The following is a 21,928-nucleotide window of genomic DNA, read 5'->3' as shown; positions in this document are numbered from 1 at the left end:
AGTCTCAGGCTGGCCTGGAACTCACAGTGCTCCTCCTGCCTCTGCCTCCTGGGTGCTGGGATCTAAAGGCGTTCACCACCACACCTGGCCTAAAGAATTGTTTTGAGGCAAGGTTTTATTCAACCCAGGCTGGCCTCACACTCACTGTTAGCTCTGTGTTACCTTGAATTTTGATCCTTCTGCTTCTACCTCCTCAGGCTGTGGGATTACAGGTATACTTTTTTCCCCATGTGTTGAGTATATGTGGGTGGTTGTGCGTTTGATGTGGTGTGTGGGTGGCACATGCATGCATGTGCACATAAGCAAGTCAGGCATCCTCTTCTGCTCATCTGCCCGCTCCCTTGAGATGGAGTCTTCCACTCAAGCCAGCGCTGCCATGTATCATCCACCCCCCCCCAGGCCCCTTCAGTGCCCGAGTTATGCGGAGGGGCTGTGCCCGCCGGGGCTGGGAAGCACACCGCACCACTCTATGACCTCAGGTCCTCATGCTTGCGTTGAGCCATCTCCCTGGCTCCCAGCACTCCTGCTTTTAAATTGTTTTCTCCTTTATTTACACCTTCTGGGGCTGCAGAGATGACCCAGTGGTTTAAAGGCACTTGCTTGCAAAGTCTGATGGGCCCAGGTTTGATTTCCCCAGTACCCACCTAAAGTCAGATACACAAAGTGGTGCATGCATCTGGAGTTCATTCACAGTGCCAAGAGGCCCTGGTGCACCGTGCTCCCCTTCCCCAACGCCCCCTCTCTCTGCTTGCAAATAAATTATTTAAAACAAACTTCTGACTTTGTGTTAAGTGGAAGGAAGCCAAGAAAGTTTGTGTGTATGTTGCTTTCTGCAGATTTCCCTCATCCATCCTTGGACTTTTTTTTTTAAAACATATTTTAAAAATGATTTGCAAATGGGGAGGAGGGGAGGAGAGAGAAAATGGGTACATCAGGGCCTCTTGCCTCTGCAAATGAACTCCAGGTGCATGTGCCACTTTGTGCATCTGGCTTTATGTAGGCACTGGGAAATGGAACTTGGAATGTCAGGCTTTACAAATACGTGCCTCTAACTGCTGAGCCATCTTTTCAGCCCCGTCCTCAGACTTTCTTGTGGGCACCTTCAGCACTGCTCCCAGCAAGTAAAGTGAACCGTGGCTGCTCTTGTCCCTGCTGCTCTTATTAGTCTCACGATTTTTCTGGGGTTTCCATTGTGAAAGAGCCCTGGAGGCATGTTAGAGTTGATGTACTTGAAAACCCTAGTTTAAAACAAAAGCAACTCTAAATGCAGCTAGTACTTGTTTCTCTTTTTTGGGGGGCTGGGGGGTTTGAGGTAGGGTCACTCTAGCCCAGGCTGACCTGGAATTCACTATGGAGTCTCAGGGTAGCCTTGAACTCACACCAGTCCTCCTACCTCTGCCTCCCGAGTGCTGGGATTAAAGGCATGTGCCACCATGCCCGGCTTTTTTCTTTTTGAGACAGAGTCTAACTATGGAGACAAGGCTGGCCTGGAACTTGTGATCCTCCTGCCTCTGCCTCCCAAGAGCGGGTGCGGGGTGAGGTGTGCTCCTCCATACCCTGCTCTGGGTTGCCTCCCATTCTCGTACATGGCCCAGTGCGCCTTGTGGGTTTTGTTTTTGTTTTTCTGTTTTCCAAGGTAGGGTCTCACTCTAGCCCAGGCTGACCTGGAACTCACTTTTTTGTCTCAGGGTGTCTTTGAACTCACAGCAATCCTCCTACCTCTGCCTCCCAAGTACTGGGATTAAAGGTATGTGCCATCATGCCCAATTTTTTTTAACAAATTTGTGAGCAATATATATTACACACATACATATGTGTGTATGTACATGTGTATACATGCATATGTTTGTGTATACATATATGTGTGCATGTATACATGAGTGTGAATTTGTGTGTATGTGTATATATGCATATATATGTGTGTATATACATACGGGTGTATATGTGTGTTTATGTATACATGTGTGTATGTACATGTGTGTATGTGTGTGCATATATGTGTATGGATACACTTATGTGTGTATACATGTGGGTATATGTACATGTATATGTATATATATACATGTGTGTGTGCGTTTATACATGTGTGTATATATGCACATGTGTGTATATATATATATACATAAAGGTGTATATATACATATGTGTGTATATGCACATATATGTGTATATGTGTGTATATATGATGTTTGAGTTGGGTCTTACTTTAGCCAAGGCTGACCTGGAATTCACTGTAGTCCCAGGCTGGCCTTGAACTCACAGCAATCCTCCTACTTCTTCCTCCCAAGTGCTAGGATTAAAAGTGTGTGTCACCCCATCATAAGAGGAGGAAAAGATCAAGACATCAAAAGTAAAAGAGACTGATTGAGATGAGGAGGGGCTATGATGGAGAGTGGAGTTTCAAAGGGGTAAGTGGGGGGAGGGAGGGTATTACCATGGGGTATTTTTTATGATCATGGAAGTTAATAAAAAAAAATATTCTAAAATCAGGCCATGTTTAAAAAAAAAAGTGTGTCAGCATGCCTGGCTTGTTTTTAGAAATGTAATTTACTTGCTAGGAGAGAGAAAGACAATGGGCACACCAGGGCATCCGGCTGCAGATGAACTCCAGATGCAGGCACCAGTTTGTGCAAGTGGCTTCAGGTGGGTACTGGAGAATCGAACTCTGGTTATTACATTTTGAAGGCAGAGGCCTTAACTGCTGAGCCGTTTCTCCAGCTCTACCCTGACTTCTTGTTTATCCACTTTATTTATTTTTCAGGAGTGTGTGTCCACACGTATGCCAGGTTGGGCATCTTCAAATGATCTCTGTTTTTGAGAAGGGTCTCTGGAATTCACTAGTTCAGCTAGACTAGGTGGCCAGTGAACACCAGACATCCTCCTGTCTCTGTTGCCCCAACACTGGGACTATAGGTGTACCACCATGACTAGCTTTTTAAAAATATTTGAGAGAGAGAGAGAGAACAGGCACACCAGGGCCTCAAACCACTCACTGCAAACAAATTCCAAGTGCATGTGCCACCTTGTGCATCTGGCTTACATGGGTACTAGGGAACGGAACCTGGGTCCTCAGGCTTTGCAGGCAAACACCTTAACCACCAAGCCATCTCTCCGGCCCACCAGAAGTGTTTTGATATTCGGCTTAGTAATGATAGCTTGAAGAGATATAATCTTGCCATTAATTTTTACAGCTGAGTATGGTGGTACAAACCTGTAATCCCAGCACTTGGGAAGTAGAGGTGGAGGGCCAGGAGTTCTAGGTCATTTTTGGCTACAAAGCAAGTTCCAAGACCAGCCTGGGTTACATGAGAGCCTGTCTGAAAACAACACAAATGTAGCACTTATTTGTAAATCTAGTTTTATTCATATAAGACAGTGTGTTAAGGGCTGATATATTTGGCAAACTTAAACTTCAAAGTTTTTAATGCGCAATTGAGGGCATGCCAGTCTCCCCACTTTCACCTCCTCACGTAACCCAGATTGCCTTCAGTCACTCTTATAAAAGCTGCAGCTTTAGAAAATAAATGAGAAAGGGCAGCAGTGATTAAAATCTGGAAATGCGAGAAGGAAGCTACATCTGCCTTAGATAGATGCCCTCAGCTTTGGTATTTAGACCAGATGAGATAGCGTGTCACCTACTGTGGCAGGGCCCTCGAATGCCCAGGCACAATGGAGCGTGTCAGGGGCGGCTGTTGCCTTCAACCCAGAATTTCCTGCCCCGTCCAGGCTGAAACCCGCTGCCCTGTGTGCTAGACACTGTCTTACTGATCCGCTGCGAGGGTGGCAGCCATTCTTAGGTTAGAGCTCAGTGTTGAGATCCTGTGGGAAAAGCAAAGTTGCTCTTTTGTGGGGAAAGAAGAGATTCCCTTACAGAATGAGTCAAAGGAAAAATACTGGGATACTGGTTTCTACAAAAACTTTAGCAGTCAACTTTTTTAATTTTTAATGTTAGAGAGACAGTAATGTATAAAATGATAAATGAAGTAAATTTTTTTTTTGAGGTACAGTCTCTCACTAGCCCAGGCTGACCTGGAAATCACTATGTAATCTCAGGGTGGCCTTGAACTCACGGCGATCCCCCCACCTCTGCCTCCCGAGTGCTGGGATTAAAGGCGTGCGCCGCTGTGCCTCGCTTGACATCTTTCTTTTTAAGACATGACACCTAGGGCTCGCTGAGACGGTCAGAGTGGCTGGCCAGCAAGATTCGGGGTTCTTTTGTCCCTGTCTTCCTATGCGGGTGCACGCTAGCATGCCTGGCTTTTACATGCGTGCTGGGGATCTGAACACATGTCCTTAGGTTTACTTGGCAAATACTTTACTCACTGAGCCATCTCCTCATTCCTTATTTATATGTGGGCTGGAGAGATAGTTTAGTAGTTAAGGCACTGGTCTGTGAAGCCTAAGGACCCAGGTTCCGTTCCCCGGTACCCACAGAAAGCCAGATGCACAAGGGTGGTGCATGTGTCTGGAGTTCATTTGCAACGGCAGGAGGCCCTGGCATTCCCTGTCTCTTTGTCTCTAATAAATAACAATAATTAGTTCGGGGGCTGGAGGGATGTCTTAGTTAAGGAGTTTGCCTGGGAAGCCAAAAGACCCCGGTTCAGTTCCCCAGGACCCACACAAGGTAGTGCAAGGTGCAAGGTGGCGCCCATGTCTGGAGTTCCTTTACAAATAGCTGAAGGCCCAGCACACCCATTCTCTCTACCTCTCTCTCAAAATGAATAATTAAAAATTATTTTATCTATTTGAGAAAGATGTAAAGTGTGTGTGTGTGAGAGAGGGAGAGGGAGAGGGAGAGAGAATGGGCATGACAGGGCCTCCAGCCACTGCAAACAAACTCCAGATACATGCACCCCCTTGTGCATCTGGCTTAGTGGGTCCTGGAGTATCAAACTGTGGTTGTTAGGCTTTGCAGGCAAACACCTTAACTGCTAAGCCATCTCTCCAGCCCCAAAATGAATAAGATTTTTAAAAATTAAAATATTTAAATAGCCAGGCTTGATGGTGCATGCCTTTAATCCCAGCACTTGGGAGGCAGAGGTAGGAGGATCACTGTGAGTTCAAGGCTACCCTGAAACTATATAGTTATTTCCAGGTCAGCCTGGACCAGAGTGAGACCCTACCTCGAAAAACCAACAAAAAAATTAAAATAGTCAGGTATTGGAGGGATGGATGACTTAGTGGTTAAGCTATTTGCTAGCAAAGCCAAAGGACCCAGATTTCAGGTTCGATTCCCCAGGACCCATGTAAGCCAGATGCACAAGGTACTGAACATGCCTGGAGTTCATTTGCAGTGGTTGGAGGCCCTGGTGCTCCCATTCTCTCTATCTGCCTCTCCTAACTCCCTCCCACAAATAAAATATTTTAAAAAATTAAATAGATCACACGTGTGGGTCAGAGGACCCTATTAAGGTTTCTATGCTCTGCCTTCCTTCAGACAGGGTTTTGCTGCTCATGCCAGGCTGCCAAGAAAGGATGGCATAGCTGGCTGTGAGCTTTCAGATTCTCTGGCCTGGCCTCCGTTGTGACAGGCCCATTGGCATCCCCAGATGCAAGTTCTACTTAACGTGGGTGCTGGGGAATCGAGCTCTGGCCAGCAGGCTTTGCAAGCAAGCACCTTTAACCACTAAGCCATCTTCTCAGCCCTAGGTATTGGTCTTCTTGAGTCAGGATGTCATGTAGCCTAGGCTGGCATCAAACTCCATATGTAGCCAAGGATGAACTTAACTCGAGATCCTCCTGCCTCTACCTCCTAAGTGTGGGAATACAGGCATGCACCACCATACCTGGCCAAGTATTTGTTGTTCTTTTAGAGGATATCTGTCTCCAGGACATGTCTTAGGTGTAAATATTGGTTGCATGAACTGAGGAGACAGCACAATGTAAATTACAGATCTCTTCCCTCCTCCCATCGGCCAGGCTGAGGTCTGGGATTCTGGACACCGCTTTATCCTTCACTGTTCCAGAAGAGGGACCGGAGGAGGCTCCGGCGGTGTCTTAGGAGCTAGATGCAGTTACTTTCTTAGAAAATATTTTTGCCGGGCATGGTGGCCTTTAATCCTCGGGAGGCAGAGGTAGGTGGATCGCCGTAAGTTCGAGGCCACCCTGAGACTACATAGCGAATTCCAGGTCAGCCTGTGCTAGAGTGAGACCCTACTTTGAACCCCCCCAAAATACATATATGTATACATTTTAAAATATTTTTATTTATTTGAGAGAGAAAGAATGGGCACACCAGAGCCTACAGCCAATGCAAATGAACTCCAGATGCATGCACCCCCTTGTGCATCTGGCTTACATGAGTCCTGGGGAATTGAACCTGGGTCCTTTGGCTTTGCAGGCAAACACCTGAACCGCTAAGCCATCCCTGCAGCCCATAGTTACTTTTATAAAGCCTGCCAGCTGAAGGTTTAATCCCCTAGCACCCATGTACAGCCAGATGCACAAAGCAGCCCATGTGTCTGGAGCTGTTTGCAGTTCTATGTTCTGAAATCTGACAGATGCTTTCAAGGTTAGAGCCCAACTCTCCGGGGAAACATTAAAAACATGTCACCATTCATGTGTGTGAAGAAGAGCTCCAGAGCTGACCGTGTCATAAAAGCAAAACCAAACCCATGCCGCTAGTAAGGCTGTGTTCTCACTAGGTCGTGGTGATTTCTGCTAACCACACTCGGCTCTCACGGCCTGCAGGTGAGCCAGGAGGCTTTCTGAACTCGCTGTCCACTATGAGTCTGAAACATTTTCCCTTAAAGCCTGCACTTTCCTGTGACGTCAACGGTGGTGGGCCAATCAGTGTTGCCCCTGAGGTGACCTCTGGTTCTGGCTTTGCACCTCCTCTTTCAGTGCCATCCTGGCCACTGCTTGGACACTGATAGGCAGCTGTCCATCGGAGCCTCTTCTGTGAGGGCTTCGGGGTCTGCAGCGTCCACTGGCGGGGGCTTCACGTCCTGCTCTGACCTCTTGACTGACCAAAGCTTTCCACTGTTGAGCTCTCGAAGGATCTGTAGCTCCCTGGCATGCCAGGCCTCTGAGTTGTTCATAGCCAAGGTCTTCCCAGCTTTTTTTCTCCCCTCTCGCTCTGCACTTTAATCAGATCAATATGAAACTGCCTTGGAGCCCCAGGGCAGGGGAGAGGGAGGTGGTGTCGGGAGAGGTGACGCTGCAGCAGATGCGTAGAAGCGAGGGTCCCCCTCTGAGGTGTTCTTTTTTGGTGGTGGTGGTGGGGTGGGTTCGAGGTAGGGTTCTAGCTCAGGCTGACCTGGAATCACTACGTAGTCTCAGGGTGGCCTTGAACTCACGGCGATCCTCCTACCTCTGCCTCCCGAGTGCTGAGATTAAAGGTGTGCGCCACCATGCCCAACTTGGACCAGCATTTTATTTATTTAGTTATTTTAATTTTTTTTTGTTTTGTTTTTCCGAGGTAGGGCCTCACTCTAGCCCAGGCTGACCTGGAATCACTACGCAGTCTCAGGGTGGCCTTGAACTCACGGCAATCCTCCTACCTCTGCCTCCCAAGTGCTGAGATTAAAGGCGTGTGCCACCACACCCAGCCCAGCTCCTTCTGAGGTTCCTGCAGGGTCATCGTAGTTTTGGCAAGCAGAGCTCCAAGAGCAGTGGGTTCATTTTCAAGAGCACAGGTCATCTGCAGGACTTCCTCCTTTACCAGCGTCAGGCTCTTCAGACAAATTTGGCCGGGATACGTGCCTGCTCGGGGGCATCTCAAAGAAAGGAAGGGCACCTTGAAGGGAGGCTTTGGCCTGACCTCTGCCCTGAAACTGAGCTCTTGGACATTGGATGGCAGATACGGGAGCACCAGTTTTCCTTAGGGTACTTGAAGACGAACCATACAGCTTTCCAGAGCAAAGCACTGACTGAGCGCCATGCCCAGCTTGTGGAAGAGCCGTCCGGGTCAGGTGCTTAATCCAGCCAAGCATCTAGGTGATGAAGTCTTCCCAACTTTGCATTTCAAGTACTGCAGGCGTACATCCGGACACATGGTCCACAGAACACTCTCCAGTGAGCAGCAGATCTCAGTAAATATTTATTGAGAACTGACTATGGGCCAGGCGCCGCGTGTGCAGATGAACAGAGTCCGGCCTTCCCACATCCAGTGACCGTACCTCACCTTCCAGAAATGGAGGCTTCTGTTGTCCCCTACTGGCCTGGTGCTGGCGGAATGCTCTTTGGGGTGATATGACATGAGCAGGCTGAATAAATACTAAAGTAGCTCACTTCAGATTTGAATTTAGAAAAATTAAACTTTGAGGGGCTCAGGAGATGGCCCAGTGGTTAAAAGGTACTTGCTTACAAAGCCTGGTTGCTCAGGTTTAGTTCCCTAGCCACCCATAAAACTGTGTGGGTGTTTGTTTGCAGAACACATACACACACACAGTTTTAAAATATGGGGCTTAGCAGTTAAAGTGCTTGCCTGAGAAGCCTAAGGACCTAGGTTCAAGTCCCCAGAACCCATGTAAGCCAGTTGCACAAGGTGGCACATACATCTGGAGTTCATTTGCAGTGGCTGAAGGCCCTGGCACACCCATTTTCTCCCTCCCTCCCTCATTCTTTCTCTCTCTAAAATAATAATAAACAATAAATAATCTTTTTTTTTTTTATGGTATGGTCTTACTCTAACTCAGGCTGACCTGGAATTCACTATGGCGTCTCAGGGTGGCCTCAAACCCACGGCAATCCTCCTATCTCTGCCTCCCCAGTGCTGGGGTTAAAGGCATGCGCCACCATGCCCGGCACTAAAATAATCTTTAAAATTAAAAAAAATTGTTTATTTTTTTAAAATTTATTTATGGGCGCGCCAGGGCCTCCAGACATTGCAAATGAACTCCAGACACGTGTGCCCCCTTGTGCATCTGGCTAACGTGGGTCCTGGGGAATCGAGCCTCAAACCAGGGTCCTTAGGCCTCACAGGCAAGCACTTAACCAGTAAGCCATCTCTCCAGCCCCTAAAATAATCTTTAAAAACAAGAACAGGAGAGAGATTTTAGTGGTTAAAGGAGCTTGCTTTCAAAGTTTGCCCGCCTGGAGTTCAATTCTCCAATACTCATGTAAAGCCCCATGCATAACATGTGTCTGGAGTTCATTTACAGTGGCAGAAGACCTTGGTGCACCTTTTTCCTTTCTCCCCAAATAAGTAAACAATAAAATTAACTTTGGAGGTAATAGTAGGTTTATAGACCATTGTAAGAAACAATTCAGAGAGACCCCATGAATCCCTTAGCCAGTTCTCTCCCAGCACCTTAGCGTCTTGCAAAGCTATATCATCATAGGACAGCCAGGAGAGTGACGTCGGTAGGATGCAGTTTTCCTAGGAAACCTGCTTGGGGGCTAGAGATGTGGCTCAGTTGGCAGAGTGCCTGCCTCGCATTCACGAAGCCCTGGTTTCATCCCCAGCACCACATAAAACCAGACGTGGAGGCCCACACCTGTAATCCCAGCACTTGGAAGGTGGAGACAAGAAGATTGGAAGTTCAAGGTCATTCTACTTAGAGAGTTCTAGGCCAACCTTAGCTACATGAGACTGTCTCAAAATAACAAAAACAGGACTGAAGAGCTGGGTGTGGTGGCGCACGCCTTTAATCCCAGCACTCAGGAGGCAGAGGTGGGAGGATCACTGTGAGTTCAAGGGCAGCCTGAGACTACATAGTGAATTCCAGCTCAGCCTGGGCTAGAGTGAGAACCCTACCTCAGAAACTAAAACAAAAACAGGACTGAAGAGATAGCTCAGTGGATGAAGTGCTTGCCTTGTAAGCATGGGACCTGAGTTTGAGCCCCAGTACCCATGAAAAAGTGATGGTGCTTGTATTCTCAGCTCTGGGGAGGCACAGAGAGGAGGGTTCCCAGAGGCTGCTGGTCAGTTAGTTCACATAACTGATGAGCCTCAGGCTATTGAGAGACCCTGTCTGACGGAGGTTGATGGCCAGGCACTGTGACTCATGCCTATAATCCCAGCACTCAGGAGGCTGAGGTAGGACTGCTGTGAGTTTGAGGCCAGCCTGGGTCACATAGTGAATTCCAGGCAACCAGGGTTAAAGTGAGACCTTAGTCAAAAATAAAATGAGGGGGGCTGGACAGATGGCTTAGCAGTTAAGCGCTTGCCTCTGAAGCCTAAGGACCCTGGTTCGAGGCTCGACTCCCCAGGACCCATGTTAGCCAGATGCACAGGTGGTGCTTGTGTCTGGAGTTCGTTGGCAGTGGCTGGAGGCCCTGGTGCGCCCATTCCCAATCTCTCTGTCTCTTTCTCTCTCTGTGTCTGTCACTCTCAAATAAATAAAATGAAAATAAACAAAAAATATAAAAAAAAATAAAATGAGGACTGGAGAGATTTCTCAGTGGTTAAGATACTTGTCTGTGAAGCCTAATCACCCAGGTTTGATTCCCCAGTGCCCGCCCATGTAAAGCCAGATGCACAAAGTGGCATATGCATCTGGATTCATTTGCAGTGGTTGGGGACCCTGACATACCCATTCTCTCTATTTCTCTTTCTCTCTGCTTGCAAATAAATAGAAATACTTTAAAAATAAATAAAATGGTTAATAGAATTCCTTAGAATAACACCTGAGGTCTTCCGGTCTCCACATGCACAAACATGCACACCCACAAAATAAAACTATATAGGCCAGCATGGTGGTGCATGTCTTTCATCCCGGCACTCAGGAGGCTGAGGTGGGAGGATTGCTGTTAGAGGCAAGCCCGGGGCTACAGAATGAATTCCAGGTCAGTCTGGGCTAGAGTGAAACGCTGCCTCTGGTTAAAAAAAAAAAAAAAAAAAGAAATGGGCCAAAGAGGCTTAACGGTTTGTCGGTTAAAAGCAAAGGTTGGTGTGCCTGCATCATTCCATGGCACCATTCTCCGGGAAGTACTGCTGCGGCTTTGCAAATCAAGGCACGCTTGGAGAAATGATCAGAATTCACAAGTTTACATTGTGTCCATGCCCTGGACCATGACCTGAGAAGTATGTGCCAAGGGTGGCACGGACGGAGGGACCTTGGAGACGGACTGACTGCGCGCCGCGCGCTTCCTGGGTCTGCAGGCTCAGGCCTCCATCAGACCCTTCTCCAGTGAACCTGGGCGCGGCGGAAACAAGCGGTCCTAGGAGAGCGGGGCTCCGCTCACTGCCAGGCCCGCCGTCGCCCGCTGAGACCAAGCGCAGGGAGGTCCAGCAGGCAGGTGGCGCAGTGAAAGCACAGGCGCTGGGCTCCTGGATGCTTTGCGCCCACCTCCCTGGGGCTCCCTTTCATCCTCCAGGACATAGTAGGATGGCACTGTCTGCTTCACAGGGCTAGGCGAGGATTAAATGGGTCAGTGCATGGCGGTCAGGTTTGGCGGCATAGCCTGTCATGCGCACTACTTGGGAGGCTGAGGCAGGAGGCTCACAAGTTCAAGTCCTGTCTGGATTACCGCATGAGTTCAGCCTGGTTAATTTAGCAAAACAAAATAAAAAAGTAGCTTAAAAATTTTTTCTTGTTGTTTATTTTTATTTATTTATTTGAGAACAACAGACAGAGAGAGAAAGAGGCAGAGAGAGAGAGAGAGAATGGGTGCGTCAGGGCCTCCAGCCAATGCAAATGAACTCCCAATGTATGCGCCCCCTTGTGCATCTGGCTAATGTGGGTCCTGGGGAATCCAGCCTTGAACCTGGGTCCTTAGGCTTCACAGGCAAGAGCTTAACCACTAGGCAATGTCTCCAGCTCCCAAAATAAAATATTTTTTCCTTTTTTCCTTTTTTTTTGACATAGGGTCTCACTCTAGCTGAGGCTGACCTGGAATTAACTATGTAGTCTCAGGGCGGCTTCGAACTCAGAGTGCTCCTCCTACCTCTGCCTCCTGAGTGCTGGGATTAAAGGTATGCACCACCACGCCCGGCTCCAAGATAAAGTTTTTGTTGGTATGTTTTGAGTATCTCACTGTGGCCCAGGCTAACCTGGAACTCACTCTGTACTCCCATGCTGGCCTTGAACCCACCATCCACCTCAGCCTTGCCACCACACCAGCTGCTGCTGCTTCTCCTCCTTCTTCAAACTCATGGCCATCTTCCCACCTCTGCCTCCCAGTGCTGGGATTAAAGGCATGAGCCACCATGCCCTGGCACAAGCTTCTATTTTTAAAAATATTTTTACTTATTTGGGAAGAGAAAGCCTCCAGCCACTGCAAACAAACTCCAGACACATGTACCTCCTTGTGCATCGGGCTTACGTGGGTCCTAGAGAGTAGAACCTGGGTCCTTTGACTTTGCAGGCAAATGCCTTAACTGTTAGGCCATCTCTCCAGCCCAACCTTGAACTTTTTCTTTCTTTTTTTTTTTTCCTGAGGTAGGGTCTCACTGTAGCCTTGGCTGACCTGGAATTTACTATGGAGCCTCAGGGTAGCCTCGAACTCTCAGTGATCCTTCTACCTCTGTCTCCCAGTGCTGGGATTAAAGGCGTGCGCCACCAAGCCCGGCTCCAACCTTGAACTTTTGATCCTCCTCCTGAGTGCAGAGAGTACAGGCGTGCGCCGCCACGTCTGGTTGGTGCAGTGCTGGGCATAGAACGCAAGACTGTGTGCATGCTGGGCCAGAACCCTACCAGCTGAGCTAATCCCGGTCCTCAAAGGTACTTCCTTCCCAGAACAGAACTAGCCACGGGTGGTGGGGCCACGGATGGCACCAGGCAGTGAGAGACGTTGGAAGAGAGGCACAGGCAGACAGACAGGAGACACGCGTTTGTTTTCTGAGCCTGCCTCAGTGGTGGGTCCTCAGGGGCTCTCTGACTCCCAGCTCCATCCAGGTCAAAGGAACCACAGACACTAGTTCACACTGAGAAGACCCTAGGCCTGGTTTGCCAACGTTCTTTTACTTTTTCTTTAAATTACATTTTTAAAATTTGAGATGGAGGAGAGAATGGGTGCCTCAGGGCCTCTTGCCGCTGCAATTGAACTCCAGACACTTGTGGCACATTGTTCATCTGGCTTTGTGCTGGTACTGGGGAACTGAACCTAGGCCTAAAGGCTTTGCAAGCAAGCACCTTTAATTGCTGAGCTAGCCCCAGTCTGAAAGTTCCTTTTCTTTTGTAAAACTGCTAACAGGAAGCCAAAAACAACCATGCAGATACATGTGACGTGTTGGGATTGGGCTGTGATTTATCATGATGGGTTCCAAGAATACTTGAGGTCTCATCATGATGAGATCAAATCAAACCCAAACTGGCTAACGGAAATCACTAGACTATCTGCGTTTGCACAGATTCCTTTTGCATTACCGCTAAAGACTCTTCATGCTTTTGTTTTTCTTTGGTGTGTGTATGCATGTCTCTCTCTCTGTGTGTGGCATGTATCGCTCATGCGCGTGTGTATGCAGGTGTGTGCACCCGTGTGCTCATGCACAGCAGCCAGAGGAGAATGCCAGATGTCTTCCTCCATCACTCGTCTATGTTTTCTTGAGACAGAATTTCTTCCTGAACCCGGAGCTGCTGTTTTTGATCAGACCAGCTGACCAGCTAGCTCCAGTAATCTTCCTGCTCCCACGGGACTGAGGTTACAGGTGTACGTGGCTTTTTAGTGGGCGCTAGAGAGCAAACTCAGGCCGTCCTGGGCTTGCACAGCAGGTGCTCCTATCTACTGAGCCATATCCCCTGCCCCAAGACTCCTTGTTTATTTATTTATTTAATTTATTTTTTTAAGGCAGGTCTTGCTCTAGCTCAGGCTGACCTGGAATTTATTGTGTAGTGTCAGGCTGGCCTCAAACTCACAGTGATCCTACCTCAGTCTCCTTAGTGTAGGGACTAAAGGTGTGTGCTACCATGCCCAGGGGACAGAGAGAGAGAAAGAGAATGGGTGCACCAGGGCCTCTAGCCACTGTAAATAAACTCCAGACACATGAGCCACTTTGTGAGTGTGGTTTCATATTGGTACTAGGGAATTGAACTTGGTCATTAGGCTTTGCAGGCAGGTATCTTAACCACAAAGCCATCTCTCAGCCCCAAGGATCCTTATTTTTAGTACTTATAAACAATTTCTGTTCTTTTGAAAAATATACTTTGAAGGCTGGGCATGGTAGATCACTCCTTTAATTTTAGCACTCAGGCAGAGGTAGGAGGATTACCGTGAGTTCGAGGCCACCCTGAGACTACATAGTGAATTTCAGGTCAGCCTAGGCTAGAGTGAAACCCTACCTCCACAAACCAGAGTATGTATATACGTACGTACGTATGTACGTACATATATATATATATATATTCTTTGACAATTTTATTTATGTATATATTTTGAACATATTCACCCTCCTTCTCTTATCTCTCTTCCACTCCCACTAAATCTATTCTTCCCAACAACTCCTTTTACTCTTTTTTTTGTACATTTATGTGTGTGCTATACGATTGTGTGTGTGGTGTGTGTGTGCATGTTTGCATGTATGTGGGTATACATATGCGTGAACATGCGTGTGGAAGCCAGAGGCTGATCTCAGATGTCTTTCATGGTGGATGTTGACGTGGAGGGTTATTCAAGCACATCACCAGGCCCCGGGGGCGGGGGCGGCTATGGGATGAAACCTGTGAGTCTGGGTCTCCAGACAGACCCTCCCTGGCATCAGCTTAGTCTCTTTGCCACATGGTGTAAGAAGAGAGGGTGAGCCAGGTGTGGTGGCGCACGCCTTTAATCCCAGCACTCAGGAGGCAGAGGTAGGAGGATCACCTTGAGTTCGAGGCCACCCTGAGGCTACATAGTGAATTCCAGGTCAGCCTGGGCTAGAGTGAGACCCTACCTCGAAAATAAATAAATAAATAAATAAAAGAAGAGAGGGAGGAACCCAAATTAATCCTCGTTGGTACAGGAATAGGAAAAAGCAAGCGACCCCCATGTTCTCTTCCCTTTGATTTCTGTTTATCAAGGGAAACCTTGTTTCCATTTTCATAGCACATGTTTATGGCTTTGAAGCAGGAACTGCCTGACCTGTGTTCCTCCAGGGCTGGCGCTGTATCCTGCTGCCCGGCTTGCTGGTTGGAGGCTGTGTAAGACTTACCGCGGGCCTCCCAGCCGCAGCAGAAGGCAGAGAGGGGCCCGGGGCAGCCGCAGCAGCTTTCTTCTGCCTTCTTGCCTGTGGCGGCGTCTCTCGGGGGTCAGCAGCCTGAGCACCACAGTCCGGCTCAACAGTCATCGCGGCGTTGGACGTTGTCTTCGCGGAGGCTGGGGAGATAGCGCGGTCCCTACAGTGCTTGCCACATAAGCATGAGCGCCTATGATCACATCCTCAGAGCCCACTAGCCGCTGGGCGTCTGGGGGCGCAGGGATGGGGGGTCCCTGGGGCCTGCTGCCTAAGCAGTCTAGTTCAATCAGTGAGTTCCAGGTTCGGTGACAGGCTCCTCCAAAAACAAGGTGACGGTTAAGAGCCAAAGGCACGGGAGGAGAGCTGACAGTGCTGTCTTCCTGACGCAAGGTGGCCTTGACGTTCACGACCTCACAGCGGCTGCTGCTGCCTCCACAAGAGCCGCGTGGGGAGGAGAGAATGGTGAGGGGCGGGCAGTGGGAGAAGGGGCTCTGTCTGCTCGAGACTTGCACGGCCTTCCCTCCTTCTGGAGAGGGAAGTGGAGAAGATGGGGGACGGCAGACAGCAATGCTCAGAGAGTCGTGACCGCCGTGGGAGGCCATTCTGTGTAAGCTCACACTCAGACGCCACGCTGGGCCACCCACAGGGCAAAAGAGTGAGGAGTAATAGTGACGGCTGGCAGTATTAACTGATGGTCTACTATGAGCCTAGAACTGAATGTATGTGATCAAATTCTGACACTAGTTTTTATGAGAGGAGAGGGAGAGAATTGGTGCATCGGGGCCGTAGCCACTGTAAATGAAATCCAGATGTGTGGGCACCACCTGTGTGCCAGCATCACCCGCACACCTGGCTGATGTGGGTTCCTAAGTCCCGAGCCAGTGAGTCATCTCTCCAGCCCCTCACCCCATACTCAGTCTTGCTCCTAGGGTTGCTAGGGTTACAGCCTGGAGCTTGGCAGCTCCTCAGAGCTAGGCTTTGCCACCTGTCCTCAAGAGACCCATTACAGAGACAACAATGAAACACAGGAAAAAGATTATTTAACGTGGCTCCTTTGCGAAGAGGGACAAATAAAGAGACCTAGGGACCCCAAGTTCATCTTCAGTGTCCTGACATACATGGGATCCACCTATAATTGACCTTCAACAAAGTTGTTTTAAGTTTTACTAATATCCTAGGTAGAGAGTCATAGAGGGTGTGGGACTGGCTTGAAGCCAGTTTTGGAGGGTTCAATTCCTTCCTTTCCTCTTCTTTTTTGTTTTGTTTTCTTGAGGTAGGGTCTCACTCTAGCCCAGGCTGACCTGGAATTCACTATATAGTCTCAGGGTGGCCTCGAACTCACGGCCATCCTCCTACCTCTGCCTCCTGAGTGCTGGGAGTAAAGGCGTGTGCCACCATGCCCGGCTTGCTTCTTTCTTGCTTCCTTTCTTAATCAGCTTTGGCATACATAGGTTCTTCAAGGTTAAGGTGTAAACGGAAGACTAGAGGGACGCCTAGCTAAGCTGTCCTGGTGTCGCATCTCTGGACCCATCATTATCTAGGCTGTCGTCTCCTGGGAAGCAACTCTGACAAGTTGTCAGCACTGCGTGAAATCTCTTCCTGGTAGCCAAGTGCCTTCTCTGGCTGGCATCAGACCTGGGCCTTTTCCTTCTTCCTTCACTAGAAGCATGGAGGAGTTGCGATTTCTCAGGGATCACTATTTCAGTAGTCTGATAGCCAGAGAAAGGGGCACAAGTATCTTCATTCCTACCAGAATGCTAACAACGTTTGCCTCTCCAGCGTGTGGAAGCATTCTCATTTTACAGACGAGGAAGTGCCGGGTGCGGTGGCGCAGAGGAGAGGGAGGCAGAGGTAGGAGGATCGCTGGGAGTTCAAGACCACCCTGAGACTCCATAGTGAATTCCAGGTCAGCCTGGACCACAGTGAGGCCCTCCCTCGTAGGTGCATACAGATGAGCAAGTGGAAGAAGTTGAGTCATGATGGGATATTTCTGGGTCAATAGCACTCCTGCTTGACTGTGGAAATTACCCTTTTCCCTACAATGCTAATTTTTCCTGTTCCTGGTATACACCAAGTCACTGACAAAACATCTGTTTATCCCTGTTCCACTGTGAGACTTAATCAAGGGTGGGCGATGGGCTTGTCTGGGAATCCATCGCTGCAGCATCCGGGCAGCTGCTGTTAGTGACCCCTTGCCTGGAATTCCTTTGGTGTTCAGGTCACAGACACCCTTCATCTGCAAGATGACCTGTCAGCAGGCCAAAGGGAACGTCCTACCTTGTTTTGTTGCCCTTTTACTTGATTCTTTTCTTGAAGTAGAAAAAAACTAACTGGAGCCTCTCTCTCTGTTTCTCTCTGGGTTTCACACTCACCCTTGTCAGGGTCCTACAAACATCCCTCATGGACTGCAATGCACGTTGATACCACCACTCCCATGTTGCTTCAGAGCCAGGTCCCTCTGTGTGACTGACTGCAGAACTACCACCAAAGACAGGAAGGCTTTCTAAGTGAACGCCAGGGCCCTTAGTCTCTGTTTCCTGAGCCAACAGTCAAAATTCACTCTAGCAGCTGGGCATGGTGGCACACACCTTTAATCCCAGCACTTGGGAGGCAGAGGTAGGAGGATTGCCATGAGTTCAAGGCCACCCTGAGACTGACAGTGAATTCCAAGTCAGCCTGGGCTAGAGTGAGACCTTACCTCCACAAAACAAACAGGATACCCATGACCTCACAATGCTTAGTAAGACCCTTATCACAGGAGGAAAAGATGATGACATCAAAATAAAAGAGAGACTAATGGAGAGAGGGGAGTGGATATGATGGAGAGTGGATTTTTGAAGGGGAAAGAGAGGGAGGGGAGCAAATTATCGTGGTTTATTGTCTTTTAAGTATGGAAGTTGCCAATAAAAAAATTAAAATAAGGAAAAAACAGGACTGGAGAGATGGCTTAGTAGTTAAGATGCTTGCCGGCAAAGCTAAAGGACCCACATTTGATTCCCCAGGACCCACGTCAGCCAGGCGCACAAGGTGGTGCCTGGGTCTGGGGTTTGTCTGCAGTGGCTGGAGGCCCTGGCGCGCCCGTTCTCTCTCTGCCTCTCAAATGAAAATTAACAAAGATTCCCTTCACGTGCACATGGCGTGCTGTCACCCGCGGCCAGCATGAAACCTCCATGTGCCGCCTTGGGCCCCAGGCTCGGGGACTCACTGGGCGGCTCTTCCTTTCACCTGCTGACTCCACGGCAGCAGAGCACCGGGCGCATTGGCTGGAACGGAGGGGCGCTTTCGGGAGAGCAGCTCTAGGGGACTACCTCATGCCTCTAAGGTCTCAGCACAAAGGGACAGTTTGGCCATTCGTGGGTCTAGGAAAACTGCTAGTTGCTGGATTTGGTCTGGGGTCCAGTTCAGAGCTTTCCTTTTATCCTTCCTTCCTACGCTGGGCTTGTACTCACGATGTAGTAGAGGATAGCCTTGAACTTCTGACCCTCATGCCTCTGCCTCCTGAAAGCGGGGGGCTACAGGCATGGGCCGCCTCACTCAGTTTATCCTGTGCTGGGGATCAAGCCCAGACTTTGTGAACGCAAAGCAAACTACACCAACGAAGCTGTGCCCCCTGCCCCTGAGCTAATCTCTACTCCTGAGGATGCGAGGCATGTCTCAGCTTAGAGCCAGGAGGCCAGAAGAGACAAGTTTTGTCTGCTGGAGCTTGAGGGAGAGAAGCCCATGTTCATTCACCTCGTCGACCCTCTTTTGTGCAAGGCTGCATGGGTGATGTCCAAACAAGGAAGACCAGAGGCCTGGGGCTGGGAGCCAGGCTAGAGGAGGAAAGTTGACTATTATGACCGAAGCAAGCAGGGAAAAGGGGATCTACGTGTGGACTCAGCAGGAATGCAACAGCTCAGCCTTCCTTGTCCTTCCCAGCTCCAGTGGATCCAAAAGAAAGCGCTGGTTGCAGCCCCCGGGACTGCCAGGCCTCCCTCCACCTCGCTGGGGTCTCGCCTGTCAGGCCCCTTGGCCTTCCCGGCAGGAGAGCGAGAGCCCCAGCCTCCTTGCATTTCTCCCTTGTGGCATCTTTCTGTGCTGTTCCATGTTTGGACAAGTTCACTGAATTCAGTGCAATTAGAAAAGCAAACATGGGCTGCAGTGATGTACTGATTAAGGCGCTTGCCTGCAAAGCCTAAGGGACCCACATAAGCCATATGCACAAGGTGGCACATGTGTCTGGAGTTTGTTTGCAGTGGCTACATTCTCTCTCTCTCTCTCTCAAATAAATAAATAAATAATAATAGTAATTATTATTATTTGGTTTTTTGAGGTAGGGTCTCACTCTAGCCCAGGCTGACCTGGAATTCACTCTGTAGTCTCAGGGCGGCCTTGAACTCACAGCGATCCTCCTACCTCTGTCTGTGCTGGGATTAAAGGCGTGCGCCACCATGGCCAGCATGATTGCTTGTTTTAGAAAGGCAGACACCTGGGTGTGAGGGCTCGGCATTGGGGAGACTGAGGCAGTGAGTTTGAGGCCAGCTTGGTTTACATAGTAAGGCCAGGCCAGACTGGATTACCAGCATGAGACTCTGTCTCTAATTATAACAACAACAACAACAACAAAAGCCCAGCTTGCTCCAGAGGAGCACTGCAATTTAAGTAGGCAGTGGTATGCAATCAATGACTCGTGCTTTTTTTGAATTTCAAGAATAGATTTTGTTGAAAGATTTCTGGATTTTGTTGTTGTTTTGATATTCTGAGCTAGCATGTCATGGAGCTCAGGCTAAACTCACTTGTAGCTGAGGCTGGCCCCAATCTTCCTTCCCTCCATCTCCTAAGTACTGGAGGTAGAAGTGTGTGTCACCATAGCAACCATAACTTCTTTGTTGTTGTTGAGGTAAGGTCCTGCTCTATTTCACTCTGACCTGGAATTCACTGTGCAGTCTCAGGCTGACCTTGAACTCAAAGTGATCCTCCTGTCTCGGCCTCCTGAGTAAGTTTTTTATTTATTCATTTACTTAGTTTTTAGTATAATATATATAGGGGATCAAACCTAGGGCTCTAGTGTGCCCATTCTCTCTCTCATGAATAAATAAATAAAAATAAAATATTTTAGGGCTAGAGGGATGACTTAGTGGTTAAGGTGCTTGCCTGTAAAGCCAAAGGACTCAGGTTCAATTCCCCAGGACCCACATAAGGCAGACGCCCAAAGTGACACATGCATCTGGAGTTCATTTGCAGTGGCTGGAGGCCCTGGTGCACCCATTCTCTCTCATTCTATTTGCCTTTCTCTTTCTTTCAAATAAATAAAATATTTAAAAAACATATAAAAATAAAACAAAATATTTTTAAAAAATTAATACCATAGAACTGATCTTTAGAATCCCAACCACTGTTGTATCAAGTCCACCAAACCCACCAAAGAGAGAGTAGCCATCAAAGCAAGAACGCCCAGGACTGAGGCGGGCAGTTGCTTGGACATACTGTCTTCAGTTTAGATGACAAGTAAAACCTGCATGGCGGGGAGGCGTGCCGCCATCAGCGCTAACTCTGGGTAATGCCATCCACACCAGGCTCTCTTCAGAAGAAACTCCCCAACCCCAGAAAGCACTGCGTCACTGAAGACTATAGATGTCGGTAACTTTTAAAAATAACGTTTGCTTTAGTATTATTTATTAATTTACATGGGGTGAGGGGAAGAGAGTGAGCGAGTATGGGCATGCCAAGGCCTCGAGCCACGAACTCCAGCTGCAGGCCCCACTTTGTGTGTCTGGCTTTACGTAAGGACTAGGGGACCAAGCCCAGGTCATTAGGCTTTGCAGACAAGCACCTTAACTGCTGAGCCATCTCTTCAGCCCAACATCTGTATTTTACTTAGTTATTTATGTTTTTGAGACGGTCTCCTTATGTAGTCCAGTCGCCTGGAACTCAAGATCCTACAGCCTCAGCCTCCTGAGTGCTGGGGTTACAAGTATGCACCCCTATACCAGTGGATGTCTTTATGTGAACATAAAGTCTTGAACTCACTATGTAGCTGAGGATGACCTTATAATTGAGGATAAATTTGAACTCCTGATCTTCCTGCCATCTCCCAACTGTTTTACAAGCATGAGGACCCCATCCCAAAGGGAAAACAAAACAACGGCAATGACAAAAAACTCGGAGAGGGATTAAAGATGGTGTCCGAGGGTACCCTGTAGCTTCCCATGCACTTGCACACACAGGTGTACCCATACACTTCCCACAGGCACGGACACACACACGCGCACACGCCAGGGCCTGGTGTCTGGAAGGCAGCATTCCCAAGCACTGTCCCCTTCCTCTGTCTCCTACATTCTTCCCGCCACCTCTCCCACAGTGCTCCCTGAGTCGTGCAGGGTGTGGCAGAGACGCCTCATTCAGTGTTGGACCCTCAACTGTCATTTCTTCTCACAACTTTGATGACGTTTGAGTCTCCTCAGCAGCCATCGCCATCTGCAAAAAGAAGCTTCTCTAATCAAAAGTGAAAGTGGCTCCACTCTATACTCATAAATATAAGTATTTAGAGAGAAACTTGGGGGGCACAACATAATCATTTAGCCAAACAACAGTAGTAGTTTTCCATTCAGGATTATTACCTTTCAAGTCATAGGCTTTTGACTAGTTTCACAGTGCCAGTCATGAATTTCCTCCTGTGGCCTGGGCCTCAAGTCCTACCGGAGAGCAATGAGCCACCCCATAACAGTCATGACCCCATCGCACCAGAGGGCGCATCGTGCCCTGTCCACTGCTGCTTACAACTCATGCCGACTCGTCTCCCCTAACAAGCTGCACAGCTCTTCCCACAGTCCCAACAGCTCATCAACGTGGAGGTGGTTCCCAGCTCAGCTCAGCTTGATTTCTGTGCCCTCCAGCAGCACCAAGAGCTCA

Source organism: Jaculus jaculus, chromosome 6 (assembly GCF_020740685.1).
Source record: "Jaculus jaculus isolate mJacJac1 chromosome 6, mJacJac1.mat.Y.cur, whole genome shotgun sequence".
NCBI lineage: Eukaryota > Metazoa > Chordata > Mammalia > Rodentia > Dipodidae > Jaculus > Jaculus jaculus.
The sequence above is the reverse complement of the archived record's forward strand: the minus strand, read 5'-3'. Positions refer to the sequence as shown.